At 43.0% G+C, this 16312-nt stretch overlaps 1 protein-coding gene across 3 annotated transcripts in view; it reads right to left on the bottom strand.

The window, feature by feature from the left end:
- Positions 1–16312, bottom strand: part of FAM227B (family with sequence similarity 227 member B) — a 600742-nt gene that overhangs the window by 412392 nt on the left and 172038 nt on the right. The window lies entirely within an intron of this gene.

Here is a 16312-nt window from a genome sequence, read left to right on the forward strand (position 1 = left end):
AGATTTTGCTGGACAGGTTTGAGGGTGCCATGTCACACTGGCAGAGCCCCTAAGGTGCCAAAACAGCAGAAACCCCCCATAAGTGACCTCATTTTGCAAACTAATAAACTAATCTACTGTCAATGAATTCATCTAGGGGTGCAGTGATCATATTGACACCACAGGTGGGTCACAGAATTTTATACCATTGGGCAGAGAAGAAAAAAAAATAATGTCATTTTTACCACCAAAATTTTGTTTTAGCCCCAGATTTTACATTTTCACCCTGGGAAATGGGTAAAAATTGAACCAAAATTTGTCCCACAATTGCTGCTGAATGTAGACATACCCATACAGTATGTGACTGTAAAGTACTGTTTTGCCATACAGTGAGACTCAGGAGGGACAAAGCGCTATTTGCCTGCTGAAGCAGAGATTTTACTAGTATGCCGACTCCATATACAGAGACCCTAAGTGCTAGAACAGCAGAATCCCCCCTCAACTGACCCCATTTTGGAACTTATACCCCTTTGGGAATTTATCTACAGGTGTAGTGACGATTTTGACTCCATGGGTGTTTTCCAGAAACAAGCAGCAGTGGATGTTGCTAAATGAAAATTGCAAACTGCCATTGTAGTGACCAGTACGTTGTACTGCCCAGTACGTTGTGCCAAGATCATGCTTCTGGAGACATGCACCTGTAAATTAGGCGGGCTCTCATCGCTACAGAAATGCCAAACATGTGGACGCTAACTGCGGTTTAGGCACACTGGGGCTCAGAAGGGAGGGGGCATTTGGATTTTGGATCGCAGAATTTGCTGGATTTCTTTTGGGGGGTGGGGAGCTATTTCGCTTTTACAGAACCTTTGTACTACCAGTAATGTGGAAGCCCCTATATTTCTGATAACAGATGGTGAAACTGAGTAGGGACTTGCTTTTTTGTGTGGATTGAGTTGAAGCTTTCATTGGGAACATTTTACATAACATTTTGGATTAGATTTATCCTGCGCTCTACACTGAGCACTTACATCGGGGGTTTTCATCAAAATGTCAGAGTGACGTGATTCAGATGAAACTCCGGACGGCTCTATTCACTATAATGAAGCAGCAGAGTTACTCTGGACCGTCTGGCCTCTGTTCAGTGGTGTCCTTTATTTTCAGAGGTGCACAAAACTGTGGCTAACAGTGCTTTATGCACACCTAAAAAGACGGACACTGCCGGATCAAAGGCCAGACAGCATCCACAGTGCCTCCATCTGCCTCATTACAGGGAGTCTTCCGTCTGAATCACGGATTTCAGAGATTTTCACGGAAACCCCGATGCAAGCACTCAGCGCAGAGTGCGGGATAAATGTAAGCCGAGCCTTACTGCGATCTTTGGGAGACAGATTGAACAAATCAATAGCAGGTGAAGAATTGGTTTAATTTATTTTTACACTGTTCCTCATGCGGTATAAGTGATTAGACGACTTTATTCTTCAGGTCGGTGCAATTACAGCGATACGAGATTTATATTGGGTTTTTATGTTTGGCAGCTGTCACACACTAAGACACTTTTTTTTCAAAAACTAGTTTTTGCATCGCCATGTTTTGAGAGCTATAATTTTTCCATATTTCGGCTGACAGTCATTTTCGGGTACATGACAGTTTTTGATTGCTTTCTATTCCAATTTTTGGGAGGCAGAATGAACAAAAACCAGCTATTCAGGAATTGTTTTTTATTTTGTTTTATGTCGTTACGCGTGTGGTAAAATTGATAAGCCAGCTTTATTCTTCGGGTCAGTATGATATCACATTTATATATTTTTTTATGTTTTGGGGCTTTTGTGCAATAAAAACTATTTTTATAGATAAAATAATTATTTTTGTATTGCTTTATTCTTAGAGCTACAACTTTTTTATTTTCCCGCTATGGCGGCTTGATTTTTGCGGGACAAGATGACGTTTTCAGTGGTACCATTTTTAATTACATTAGCCTTTTTGATCGCATTTTATTCCACTTTTTGTTGGGCGGTATGATGATAAAGCATAGTTTTTCCCTTGTTTTTTAGTTATTTTTTTACAGTGTTCACTAAAGGGGTTAACCAGTGGGGCAGTTTTATACGTCGGGTAGTTCTGGATGCAGCAATACCAAATATGTGTACTTTTTTTGTTTATACATTTCTTATTCATAAAAATCCTTATTTATGGGTACAATATATTTTTTTTATTATTTTTTTATAATTTTTTTATATGTTTACAATTTTTCTTTCACTTTTTTAAATTTTTTACTTTGTCCAACTATGGGACTTTCACTTTTTGCAGGCTGATTGCTTGTATAGCATAGGAATGCAGGAGCATTCCTATGCTGCACAAGCTGTCAGCGCTGCACAGACAGGAAACTTGCCATATCATGCACGGAGCATGATCTAGCAAGTTTTCTAGCTCTGGTGACCCGGATTGATACCTCAAGAAGCCCAGAAAAGCAAAATGTCCAGAAGTCAAAAGCTAAGTAACCATAGTTAGAGAGAAACTAATGCTCACCCATCTAGGACAAACCCGATGTGCACAAATGCTTTGTAAGGGGTAGTTGGCTGAAAGTCAGAGAAAGACTTTTACAATAGGACAGACCAATCGAAGTCAAGGCTATCGTTAATGTAACTTATTTCAGTTGTTTTATTAGTTCAATTTAGCAACCGCACAGTCCACTGCAATACTGTGTGCTGTTGCCACATGTTCCTTTCTTCTCATGTACCTACAGTACTTAATAACATAGTTTTTATTCTTTACTACCTTTTTGTCAGATGGGGAAAGAATTTTAAAAATTACATACAGTTTTTATAAAAGTTAAAAGTTTGGCATATCTATTTTTTTAGTCCTATTTAACAACAGTATGAAGTACATCAACACTGACAGCTGTTGCCGCAATTATATTTCCATGCGTGTACCTAACAACCAACATAGCATTCTTAATTACAGCTTTTTGTTGTTGTAGGAAGAACTAGTGTTTAAAATAAAAAAAATAAAAATAATACACATGGATTAATTTTTGCATACCTGTTTTACTAGTCCATTTTTCCAACCATACATATAGTAGGGAAGCAGGAGGTAAAATCCTTGATGGCAGGTATGTGTCACTGAGGTGCCTGGAGTGCTCCAGTAACAACAGCTTACTGAGAGGATTTTAGTAGACTGGATTTTGGGTCTGGGATTTAGAAATGACCAAAAGAGCTTGGGTGGCAAAGGTCACTCCCATACACTCCAGCCCAGCTCTGGGTTGACTCAGGTGTGTCCGACGTATTGGAGTTGGAGAATAACCACATTTACTGACCAAACTGAGCCGAAAGCAGTGTCGGGTTTGATGCATGGATGAGACCATATTTTATTTTTGCCAACCCAGTGGAAGGACTGTTTTTATTGTCATTTGTTTAAGCCAGGAAAAGGCTGCTTTCTTTCATTTGAGTGCTGTTAAAGTTTATGACGGATAATAAACCTAAGACTATTTTACACAAGAACCAAGTGCCTGTGCGTACCGAAACGGCGGCCAGAAAGCTTGAATCCCTACAATACACATACAAAATACAGTAGGCTGTAGCCACATTTTCCTTTCTAGGTTTGTACCTACCAATCAAAGTAAGGGTCAAGGGAAAGGGGGGAAGTGAAGTGCAGTGTCCTGTTCCTTTTGTAGAAAAGCACCCCTAAAGTATGATGTTTTACCCACCATGCTTCATGGTTGGGATGGTGTTCTTGGGGTTGTACTCATCCTTCTTCTTCCTCCAAACACGGTGAGTGGAGCTGATACCAAAAAGTTCTATTTTGGTCTCATATGACCATATGAGCTTCTCCCATGCCTCCTCTGGATCATACTGATGGTCATTGGCGAACTTGAAATGGACCTGGACATGTGCTGGCGTGAGCAGTGGGACCCTGTAGGATTTTAATTCATGACGGAATAGTCTTTTACTAATGGTAATGTTTGAGACTGTGGTCCCAGCTCTCTTCAGGTCCTCCCATGTAGTTCTGGGCTGATTCCTGACCTTTTTCAGAATCATCCTTACCCCATGAGGTGAGATCTTGCATTGAGCCCCAGACCGAGGAAGATTGATAGTCATCTTGTGTTTCTTCTATTTTCTAATAATTGCACCAACAGTTGTTGCCTTCTCACCAAGCTGCTTGCCTACTGTCCTGTAGCCCATCCCAGCCTTGTGCAGGTCTACAATTTTGTTCCTGGTGTCGTACTTTTGTACAAGTAAAGAGATCAAACAGGTGCAATTAATACAGGTAATGAGTGCAGAGTAGAAGGGCGTTTTAAATAAAAACTAACAGGTCTGTGAGACACAGAATCCTTGCTGGTTGGTAGGTGATCAAATACTTAGTTCATGCAATAAAATGCAATTTAATTATTTAAAAATCATGTGATTTTCTGGATTTTTTTTTAGATTCAGCCTCTTACAGTTAAAGTGTATCTACGATAAAAATAGACCTCTCCAATCTTCGTACGTGGGAAAACTTGCAAAATCGGCAGTGTATAAAAAACTTATATTCCCCACTGTACCAACAAAAAGTAGCAAGTATTTGTGAAGTGTATAGGAAATGATACATGGTTTTCTAAATATTTTAAAATTTTAAATCTGAAAATTGTGACATGTGTTTGTATTCAACTCCCCTGTAGATTTATACCCTTAAATAAAATCCTGAGTGATCAATTGCCTCAAAAGTCACATAATTAGTAAACTGAGTTCGCCTGTGTGTAATTTATTCTCAGTATAATTACAGATGTTCTGTGATGGCCTCAGAGGTTTGTCTGAGAACATTAGGGACCAAACAGAACCATAAAAAGCAAGGAACATACCAGACAGGTCAGAGATAAAGTTGTAGAGAAATGTAAAGCAGGATTAGGTTAGAAAAAAAATAGCCCAAGGTCTGAACCTCTCACTGAAAACTGTTCAATCCATCATCCAAAAATAGAAGGAGTATGGCACAACTGCAAACCTACCAAGACATGGCCGTCCACTTAAAATGACATCCCAAGCAAGGGAAGCACAAATTAGAGAAGCAGTCCATAGTCACTGTGGAGGAGCTGCACAAATCCACTGCTTAGGTAGAAGAATCGGTCCACAGGACAACTATTAGTCATATACTTTACAAATCTGGCACTTATGGAAGAGTGGCGACAAGAAAGCCATTTTTGAAAGCAAGCCATAAGAAGTCCCGTTTGCAGTTTGCAAAAATCCATGTAGGGGACACAGCTAACATGTAGAAAAAGGTGCAATGGTCAGATAAGATCAAAGAACTTTTTGTGCTAAATGCAAAATGCTCTGAGTGATGGAAAAGTAATACCGCAAATCACCCTGAAAACACCATCCCCACCATCAAACATGTTGGTCGCAGCAACATGCTGTGGGGATGCTTTTCTGCAGTAGGGTCAGGGAAGTTGGTCAGAGTTGATGGGTAGATGGATGGCGCTAAATTCAGGGCAATCCTGTAGGAAAACCCGTTAGAGACTGCAAATGACTTGAGACTGGAGTGTAATTTCACCTTCCAGCAGGACAATGGCCCTAAATATACGGTCAGAACTACAATGGAATGGTTTAGATCAAAGCATATTCATGTGTTTGAATTGTCCAGTCAAATTTCACACCTAAATCCCATTGAGATTCTGTGGCAAGACTTGAAAATTGCTGTTCATAGGCGCTCTCCATCCAATCTCACCAACCTCTAGATATAAAAAGCCGATAGAGACATACCCAAAAAGACTAGCAGCACTAATTGCAATGAAAGGTGATCTTACAAAGTGTTGACTGAGGGGGGCTGAATAAAAATGCATGTCACAATTTTAAGATTTATATTTTTAAAGTATTTATAAAACTGCGTATAATTTCCTTTACATTTCACAAACACTTGCCACTATGTGTTGGTATATCGCATAAAATCCCAATAAAATACATTTAAGTTTATGGTTGTAAAGTGAAACAATGTGGAAAAGTTCACAGGGTATGAATACTTTTTCAATGCACTGTACATGCCACACCAATACTGCAGGTGGGCTATTGTAACATTAGCCTATTTGGCCATCATGTGAACCATACCTAACATCTCTGTTGATTTCATATATTTTCAGGGTTGGATAAGAGTAGTTAAAACACACTTGTCACCAGGATTGTGCTCAGTAAACTACATACACTGTCAGGTGGGCGACATTACACTGATTAAAATAATACCTTGGTTGATGAAATCCGTCCTGTGGTTCTTGTGTAATCTTTACTTTCAGTTTGGAGATAATGATATGCTCGTGCTTCGGGGCGGCCTGTGGGGTGGGCTCTATCTGGTGCTCTGCTTACATATTCATCTGTATGCTCTTATGACAAGTCACTGATCGTTCAGTGACCTGCCTCCTATTTTACATAATGCATCTAGTGTGAGGGGTTAGGTAAAATAGGAGGCAGGTCAGTGAAGGCACAGTGAGCTGTCATAAGAGCATACAGATGAATAAGTAAGCAGAGCACCACATAGAGCCTACCCCACAGGCCCACCCCAAAGCAGGAGGATATCATTATCTCCAAACTGAAAGTTTTTGCATACCTCTGATGCTGGATTTTATTGTGCGGAAGCAGGAGAGGCTTTCTTCGGATGACTCTTTCATGAAGGCCATATTTGTGTAGTTGTCTCTAAATCTGAACAGTAGAACAATGTACCACAACTCCAAAGTCTGCTTAATCTTTCTGAAGGTGTTTTGCAGTCAAGTGGGGATTCTGATTTGCCTTTTCAGCAATCCTATGAGCATCTTTCACTGAAATTTTGCTTGGTATTCCAGACCTTATCTTGACCTCCATTGTTCCTGTCAACTGCCATTTTTTAATTATATTTCGAACTGAGGAAAGGGCAACTTGAAAACGCTTTGCTATCTTCTTATAGCCTTCTCCTGCTTTGTTGGCCTCCACCATTTTCATTTTCAGCGTGCTAGGCAGCTTCTTAGAAGAACCCATGGCTGCTGTTTTTTGGCGATCCATAACCCTAACAGGCTAATTAAGGTCTGAAACTGTGGTCAAACTTATCTGAGTGTAACATCCCTGGCGGCGTGCTGGCATGGCTTCCCATCTCCCGCCATGCAAGACCGCCAACTTACCCACCATTCCAGGCTGTGCACTGTGTTCCTCTCCTTGCCTGTGTGCATGTGTCTTGGCTGCCTGTTTAGGGCGGCGGCGGCAGCACTTCATGATTCTTAAAGGAACAGTGTGCGCATTCCTAATGTGTCCCCAGCCTATTGACATGAGGCAATGGATACTTAAACCACCTCCACCCACTGGGAGGTGCCTGAGCAACACTACTGTATCTTTCAGTGTGTTCTGTGCAACTGCTGAGGTGCCAGGTCCTGTCCTGTACCTTGCCTGGTTTCCGCCACCTTGGGGGCAGAGTACCCAGGCGTGTTTCCTGAACTTCTACCAGTGACATATCTAGTCTGTTTCTGCCACCCTGGGGACTGAGTAGCCCAGCCTGTACCTGTGTTCTGTTTCTAGCCTGTTTCTGCCTCCTTAGGGGCTGAGAACCCATGCCTGCCTGTCTGTATACCAGCCGTGCCCGCCAGTACCTGACTGCCAGTCTGTACACCAGCCGTGCCCGCCAGAACCTGCCTGGCTGTCTGTACACCAGCTGTGCCCGTCTGCCTGTATATCAGACGTGCCTGTCAGTACTCACCCGCCTATCTGCATTCCCACTGAACCTACTGCACCTGCCAGTGCTTATCTACACACCAGTCGAACCTGCCAGTACCTGCATCCCTCGGTGTGGGTCAACAGCTGTGTGACCAAGGTCTGCCATGGTGTAGCACCTGGTCCACCTCCCTCGTCCCTCCTTGGATCATGGAGTCGTTAAGCCGCTGTTCATCCGAGGTCGGATCTGGCAAGGCCGCTGGTCACGCCCCTCAAGGCACTCCTCGGTCCGTGGCCCAGTGGGACCACAATCAACGCTCATGCCAAACAATACAGGCATGAGCATAACAGTTTGCTCAGGCCATGGTCCCCATTGAGTCCCACGGTCCTTCGCTCTCAGAGACATTTGAATCTTTGTCTGGCGAATATACGCAACAGGAAAAAATTTTTTCCAGAGCTGAAGTCCAGGCGGTTTTTACACCAGTCCAAATGGAGTATTCAGCACTCGTTCTCGCAGATCCACCACGGTACCATGGGGATCCAAAACAAAGCCGTGCGTTCATGGAGCAATGCATGCTGCATTTCAAATTCTATGCCAATTATCTTCCCACCGATCAGGTTAAAGTGGCATTTCTGATGTCTTACCCAGCTGATGATGCCTTGAATTGGGTCACCCCTCTATGGGAAGCAAGGGATCCTATCATATCTGACCTGCAGGCCTTACTGGTGGCCTTTTTAATGGTCTTCGATGACCCTGACCCTGTGTCTTATGTGAATACTTCCTCTCACAAAATCCTGGAGCTGTCCAGATGGGTGATGCGCGAAGGAAACCCACCTGTTTCCCAGCCTAAAAAGGCAGCTACCCATGCAGAATCCACAAGGGATGACAGTTTTCGGCAGGCTAAGCAGAATTCTTCCCTTCCCAACTCTAAGAGGAAGTCCAGATGAGCGAGGCGTAGAGTAAAGCCATCACGTTAGGTCCTGTCCTCCCAAAGACCTCCTGCTTCCCAGCCTGTAGGGGCAGCTACCCACGCAGAATCCATGAAGGTTGACCGTGTTTGGCGAAGAGGAGGCGGGAATTCAGTCGTAAAATTGGATTGCGGTATCACTGCGGTTGCATGGGACACCCTAATGGTCTTTGTTCTGCGAAGTTTGGAGAGTCCCAAAGCCTTGGGCCAGTAGGAGAGGCTGCCCTTGGCGTTAGTGTTTCCTCTCCACAGATGACTGTGACTGTCTCCGTGGAAAGTGGAGGCCTTGGTTTAACCGGAAGTTTTGGGCTGAAAACCGTGAAGAGTTGGTGTCTAATTCCTGTCCAACAACTCCAGAATCCAGTATGGGCATTGTCAGGGGAAGGACAAGCCTTACTCAGAAACAGTTAAAATATGTCTGTCCAAATTAAGCTCCAGATATGAGCATTACTCATGAAGAAGATTACATTCCAGGTGCTGTCTGGTATGCCCACACATCGTCCAGAGCCGAGAGCTCTAGTGCTCACTCAGGTCTAGAGACCCTGCAGGGTGTTTCCTGGGGGACTGCTGAGTTACAAGGGGCATCCGGTCCTCAAACCTCCAGGTCAATAAGCAATGTCTTCATCTTCTTCACCAGATCTGCTAGTCGCAGTCTTGTGCGCTGAAGTCTCCGAAGGAAGAGAAGTGGAGGCGCTGTCCTCACACAGTCCCGATGATTGTGCCAATGATCTGGCTTCAGGTACCGCCCCACCTCGTAGACATGTCATCTTAGAGACCAGACTAAAGATGGTCCCTGATCAGGTATCTTCCATCTCTAATAAGTCTGGCAAAGAGTACGTCAAGGCGGTGGCTATCCCCAAGTCTCTGCACCCCTCCAACCCGGAGGAAGACCTCCAATTGCCTCTTGAGTCTTCCGGGGTGCTACCTGATATTAACAAATGGAAAGAGACTTTCCTATGCCCTGTTCCTGGAACTTCGCCCGCTTTGTCTTGTGCTGAGGATGGCTCGATGGGAAGAAACATTCCAGTCCCTAAGATGGTGAGACCTGTCTTGTTCCTTCTAGTGGACAGAAGAGGTAGTCTGCTTGAAGAAAAGTCTTGGGAGTCTATTGAGAAGGATCAACCTCCAACTTCTCTGCAGAAAATCCTCGCTGGCTTGAAGAAGAGGGGGCGTAAAGGGGGGGTACTGTAACATCGCTAGTGGCATGCTGGCATGGCTTTTCATCTCCCACCATGCAAGACCTCCGACTTACCCACCATTGCATTGGTTTCCGCCACCCTAGGGGCTGAGTACCCAGCCGTGTTCCCTGGACCTCTACCAGTGACTTATCTAGTCTAGGCCTGTACCTGTGTCCTGTTTCTGCCTTCCTGGGGTCTGAGTACCCAGGCCTGTACCTGTATTCCGTTCCTGTGTCAGTTCCTGTCTGAAGTGTCCTAGCCCATTACCTGTTTGCCTCTATGTCCAATCCTTCCTTTTGCCTCCTTTGTCAGTACCAGAACCTATCTCCTAACTGTCGTCTCTGTACTTCAGCTTGTGAGTGTGTCCACTCGCTACTTCATAGTAAGTACCTTGTGTGTATCTGGCTCTGCTTGTCCCGTTTCCCTGTCCCAGTATTTATCCTGTGAGGGCTAGCTATCTTCTTGCGCTTTCCTGACCCTGTCTGTTCCATGTGAACAAAGCCCTGTCCTGCCTGACCACGCCTGCGGCATTCCTGCCTGGCTGCGCCTGCGGAATTCCTGCCTGGCCACGACTGCAGCATTCCTGTCTTGGCTGTGTCTGTGGCATTCCTGCCTTGTCCACACCTGAGGTTCCGCTTGTTGTTCGCACCTGCGGTACCGCTCCGCTTGTTGACCGTACCTGCAAATTCCGCTCCGCTTCTTGTCTGTAGGTTACTTTGAGATCTTCCATTGATAGCTGACGAGGGACACGTGTCACCTACTGGACTCTATTGAAGAGGCTAATAAATAATAATTTTTTTTTCTATAGCGCCAACAAATTCCACAGAACTCACATTTCAGAGTGGACTTGTACAGACAATAAAGACATTACAGAGTAACACATAATTCAACAGGTACCAAGAGGATTTAGGGACTTACTTGCCAGCTTACAATCTATGAGTAAATAGGTGACACACGAATGGTAATGGTAAAAAGTGCTTCTACTGTATGGTCCAGCCATCAATATAATAAATAGGGTATTCAAATAGCACTGCAGAAACCAGTCACCAGCCAGTATCTGTAAAAGTACAGGTAAAAAGTGCTACTAAGTGCATGGATGGTGTGTAAGCAAATGATACAAGGGACCAGATTTTGGAGAAAATTTTGTATGGGCAAAGCTAGAGTAGTTACATAAATGAGGTGACGCGATAGGCCAGTCTAAAGAAGTGCATTTTTATGGCACACTTAAAACTGTGGGTATTGCTAATTAATTGAATTGTCCTGGGTAGTGCATTCCAGAAAAGTGGTGCAGTTCGCGAGAAGTCTTGGAGATGGAAGTGGTAGGTTCAGATTATTGAGGATGTTAGTTTTAGGTCATAAACGGAACAGAAAGCATGGGTAGGGTGATAGACAGAGATGACTGAGGATATGTAGAGTGGTGCTGAACTGTGGAGTGCTTTGTCGGTGAGAGTGATAAGTTTTTATTGGATCTTGCAGCGGATGGGCAACCAGTGCAATGACTGGCAAAGGGTAGAGGCATGGGTGTAGCTGTTGGAGAGAAATATGATCATGGCTGCTGCATTCAGGATGGATTGGAGAGGAGTGAGTTTAATAGAAGTTGCAAAAGTCCAGATGAGAATGAATAAGAGCCAAAGTAAGATTTTTTACAGAGTCAAAGGAAATAAAAGAGATATTTTTGAGGTGTACAGTATGTGACAAGAGCGAGTGAGTGATCAGATGTGGGGAGTCAAATATAACACCAAGACAGTGGACGTGCTGCTGGGGAGTAATGGTATAACCACACACAGAAATGGAAATATTGGGTTTGGGAAGGTTAGTAAAGGGAGGAAACACAAAGAGTTCAGTTTTTTAACATATTCAGTTTTAGATAGAGGGAGGACATGATGTTAGAGACAGCGGAAAGACAATCACTGGTATTTTGTAGTAATGCCGGCATGATGTCAGGAGACGATGTGTATAATTGGGTGTCATCAGCATATAGATGGTACTGAAAACTGAATCTACTTATGGTTTGTCTATAGCTACAGTCATTGCACATAGCACTGAGAATGACAACTCTAAACTACCACAGCACTTTCACAGATGCACTGCTTTAGCCGTGCAAGCAAGCCTGTATGACTAAAAGCTGGTGGCTGCTTGGAAGAATGAAATTAATTTTCACCCAGGGGCCACACTTTCAGTATAGCGGCTGGGTACCTTCATTATGTTATTAACCTGCAGATTAACTCCATATGTGCAGTTAGTAGTGTTATCTGATGTGACAGGTGCCCTTCACATTTGCTACCAGATAGTGGTCTTTATTATTTAGTTATCCTTTAAGATACTATATGCTTTCTACAAGCACGTCTGCATATGCATAGAGATTAGGTATTTTTACTGCCAACTAATTACTCTTCATTTACAAATACTCAGTTTTTCCTTTGCCTTCGTTTCTATAGATCCCAGCAAAACAGTAGTATTTTAAATTAGCATTTCTTTATCGGAAATGAGTAAAACCCATTTAAACTTTCTCCAAAAAACCAATCCTTTTTCACGTTTAACAAATCTAAATGTTGATGTGCTTTTTTGACATCACCATGGCTGTGTTTGTCTAAAATAAATCATAGATAATATGCAGAGGCAAAAAAATTCAAATGTGGTAATACATCCACTATGGTCCTGATAATAAGAATCAGTTTATTAGGGGTATTGTTTTCATAAATCAATATCACGTTCTATTGTTTTGCCTCCATTCAAAATGACTAGAGATAAGCAGATCTTTTGAAATTCGAATTTGCCAAACGACAAAAAAAAAATACATGTGTGGGAGAGAGAGAGAACCCAGATGTCCATAACAGCTTACACTTTACAAGTGAGAAAGTGAGGTGACCCAACTGACCATAAGAACTTACACTCTACTGGAAAGAGAGAGAACCCCGCTGACAGAAAGAGCTTACACTTTGTTGGAAAGAGAGAGAACCCTGCTGACCATAAGAACTTAATCTCTATAGGAAAAAAGAGAGGACCCTGCTGACCAAAAGAGCTTTCACTCTATAGGAGAAAGGAAGAGAGGACCCTGCTGACCATAAGAGCTTACACTCTACAGAAGAGAGAAACTTACCCAGTGACTCTGGAGATGGAAAACAAATTTGCCATACAAGCTGTGGTCCACTGGGAACCACTGATCTCAGATAGCCCAAGTACAGACCTCCCCCTATGCAAGGTATGAAAACCCTCTCAGGCTGAGTTCACACGATGCGTTTTTAATGCGTTTCCGCTGCGTTTTTGCAGTTGCGTAAACGCCGCGGAAACGCATTAAAAATGCATGGTAGAAAGGCAGCAATGTTCCCCAATTGAAATCCGCATGTGCTGTGCCCATGATGCGGATTTTTCCGCAGCATAAACGCTGCGCTCAAAAATCCGCAGCATGTCAATTAATTTTGCGTAAACGCGGCGTTTTCGCCGCCATTGGCTTGCATTAGAACGCGCCAATTCCGCAAGACTGCATTTGTACTTGCGCTATTGGCGCGTTCTAATGTGCGGATGGTACCCGGGTGTGGAGGAGAGGAGAGTCTCATCCACACCCAGGTACCATTAAAAAAGCTGTAAAACAAGAATAAAATAAAAAATAAATGTATACTTACCTTCTGTCGGCCCGCGCACCGCTCCTGCTTGGTTCCCGGCACTTTGCAGTGAGTTGAAGGACCTGCGCTGATGTCAGAGTCATGTGACGGGTCACGTGACGCTGACGTCGGCAGGTCTTTCAATTTAAAGTTGCCGGCGAGGGAGAACGGATTGAGCAGGACACCGGGGGCCATCAGAGGGTAAAGTATACATTTATTTTTTATTTTTACCATTCTCTCGGGTCACACTATATAAATCCATGCAGTTTCCATGGATTTATATAGTGTGACCTAGTTGTCAAGCACTTTCCAGGTGACGCTAAAATCGCCTGGAAAGCGCTTGTCAACCCACATGCGGAAACGCATGTGGAAACGCATGTATTCCGCAGGAAAAACGCATGCACAATCTGCATGCGTTTTTTCTGCCAGGGAGATGCAGAAATGATGCAGAAATTTTCTGCTTCATTTCTGCATCGTGTGCACATACCCTAAATGTCATAGCTGCAGGGCATTATGGGGAGGTCTGCCTGGCAAGGCAAAATGATTTTAGCCCACTCTCTGATGTTTAAGCAGTGTGGGAAATGGTGCTGGGCTACTGTTTTTTCACAAAACGCAAATTGAATTTCAAAATGTTCGATTTTTCATGAAACCATTAATTTCAGGAAATTTGACTCAACCTTGATCCTCTGCGGATCAATCTGTTCATCTCTAAAAATGATGCTTCGTCATATCCTACTATTAGACCTGCCATGGTCATATAATCAAAATGTTTGATGATTCTATTATCAAAACTTTGCCACACAAAATTGTGTACAGAGAGCTAGAATAACTGTGGCCATATATACCAAGGCCATATAATATTAACCAATGTAAGAAAAGTGAGCAGAGGAGGGCAATTTTACCAGATCTAGCCATTTAAGGTCCTAAATTATCCAACATTTCCTTATTACAACAGATGATCAGAACTGAATGCTATCTAATTCCCTCTATCCAGATAATCTAATCCCATTTGAGTTGCTGAGTCAACCACATCATTTAAACATTTCAATTTGTAGATAAACTGAAATTAAAGGGGTTGCCCTGTCCAAACCGATATGTCTGCATTCACTCTGTGTGCTTGCAGACTTAAGAATGCCCCCAGTGCACGCACTGTGTGCTGAGAGGATTCGCCAGTTTCAGACCCGGAACCAGAAGATATGTATGAGTTACACATACTCCTGTCTAGTGGGCGTGGCCTCGCTCCACACACTGGTATAGAGCGAGGACGTGCCCTGTCTAGTGACACTGCTGGCCAGTGGGCGTGGCCAACTAGTGTATGGAAGTGAAGCCACGCCCACTGGCCAGAAGTATGTATAATTCATACATACCCTCTGGTCGCGTGTCTGAAACCGGCGAAATCTTGCAGCTTGGGGGATTCATAAGTCTGCAGTCACACAGTGTGACTCCAGGTTTGTCAATTTGGACAGGTCAACCCCTTTAACCCCTTTACCCCCGAGGGTGGTTTACACATTAATGACCGGGCCAATTTTTACAATTCTGACCACTGTCACTTTATGAGGTAGTTACTCTGGAACGCTAAAACAGATCCCCCTGATTCTGAGATTGTTTTTCGTGACATATTGTACTTCATGATTGTGGTAAAACTTCTTCGATATCACTTGCGTTTATTTGTGAAAAAAATGGAAATTTGGCGAAAATGTAGAAAATTTTGCAATTTTCAAAATTTGAATTTTTATGCCCTTAAATCAGAGAGATATGTCACACAAAATAGTTAATAAATAACATTTCCCACATGTCTACTTTACATCAGCACAATTTTATAACCAAACTTTTTTTTTTTATTAGGGAGCTATAAGGGTTAAAAGTTGACCAGCGATTTCTCATTTTTTCCAACAAAATTTACAAAACCATTTTTTTAGGGACGACATCACATTTGAAGTCACTTTGAGGGGTCTTTATGACAGAAAATACCCAAAAGTGACACCATTCTAAAAACTGCACCCCTCAAGGTGCTCAAAACCACATTCAAGAAGTTTATTAACCCTTCAGGTGCTTCACTGGAATTTTTGGAATGTGGAAGAAAAAAATTAACATTTAACTTTTTTGTCACAAAAATGTTACTTTAGACCCAATTTATTTATTTTTTTCGCAGGGGTAACAGGAAATAATTGATCATAAAATTTGTTGTGCAATTTCCCCTGAGCACGCAGATACCCCATATGTGGGGAAAAACCACTGTTTGGGCGCACGGCAGGGTTCGGAAGGGAAGGAGCACCATTTGACTTTTTTAATGTAAAATTTGCTTGAATAATTAGCGGACGCCATGTTGCGTTTTAAGAGCCCCTGATGTGCCTAAACAGTGGAAACCCCCCACAAGTGACACTATTTTGGAAACTAGACCCCCCAGGGAGCTTATCTAGATGTGTGGTGAGTACCTTGAACCCCCAGGTGCTTTACAGAAGTTTAGAACATTGAGCTGTAAAAATAGAATTTTCACATTTTTCCCACAAAAATGTTTTTCAGCCCCCAATTTTGCATTTTCATAAGGGTAACAGGAGAAATTGCACCAAGCAGTTTGTTGTGCAATTCCTCCTGAGAACTCCGATACCCCATATGTGGGGGAAAACCACTGTTTGGGCGCACAGCAGAGCTCGGAAGAGTAGGAGCGCCATTTGACTTTTTGAATGTAAAATTTGCTTAAATAATTAGAGGACTCCATGTTGCGTTTGGAGAGCCCCTGATGTGCCTAAACAGTGGAAAAACCCCACAAGTGACACCATTTTGGAAACTAGACCCCTCAGGGAACTTATCTAGACAAGTGCTTTACAGAAGTTTATAACATGGAGCCGTGAAAATAAAAAAATCAAACTTTTTCCACAAAAATGATGTTTTAGCCCCAATTTTTTTATTTTCACAAGGGTAAGAGGAGAAAATGGACTCCAAAAACTGTTGTGCAA

The sequence above is a fragment of the Phyllobates terribilis genome, unplaced genomic scaffold, assembly GCF_046119375.1.
Source record: "Phyllobates terribilis strain yellow unplaced genomic scaffold, ASM4611937v1 Scaffold_11__3_contigs__length_659146591, whole genome shotgun sequence".
Lineage (NCBI taxonomy): Eukaryota > Metazoa > Chordata > Amphibia > Anura > Dendrobatidae > Phyllobates > Phyllobates terribilis.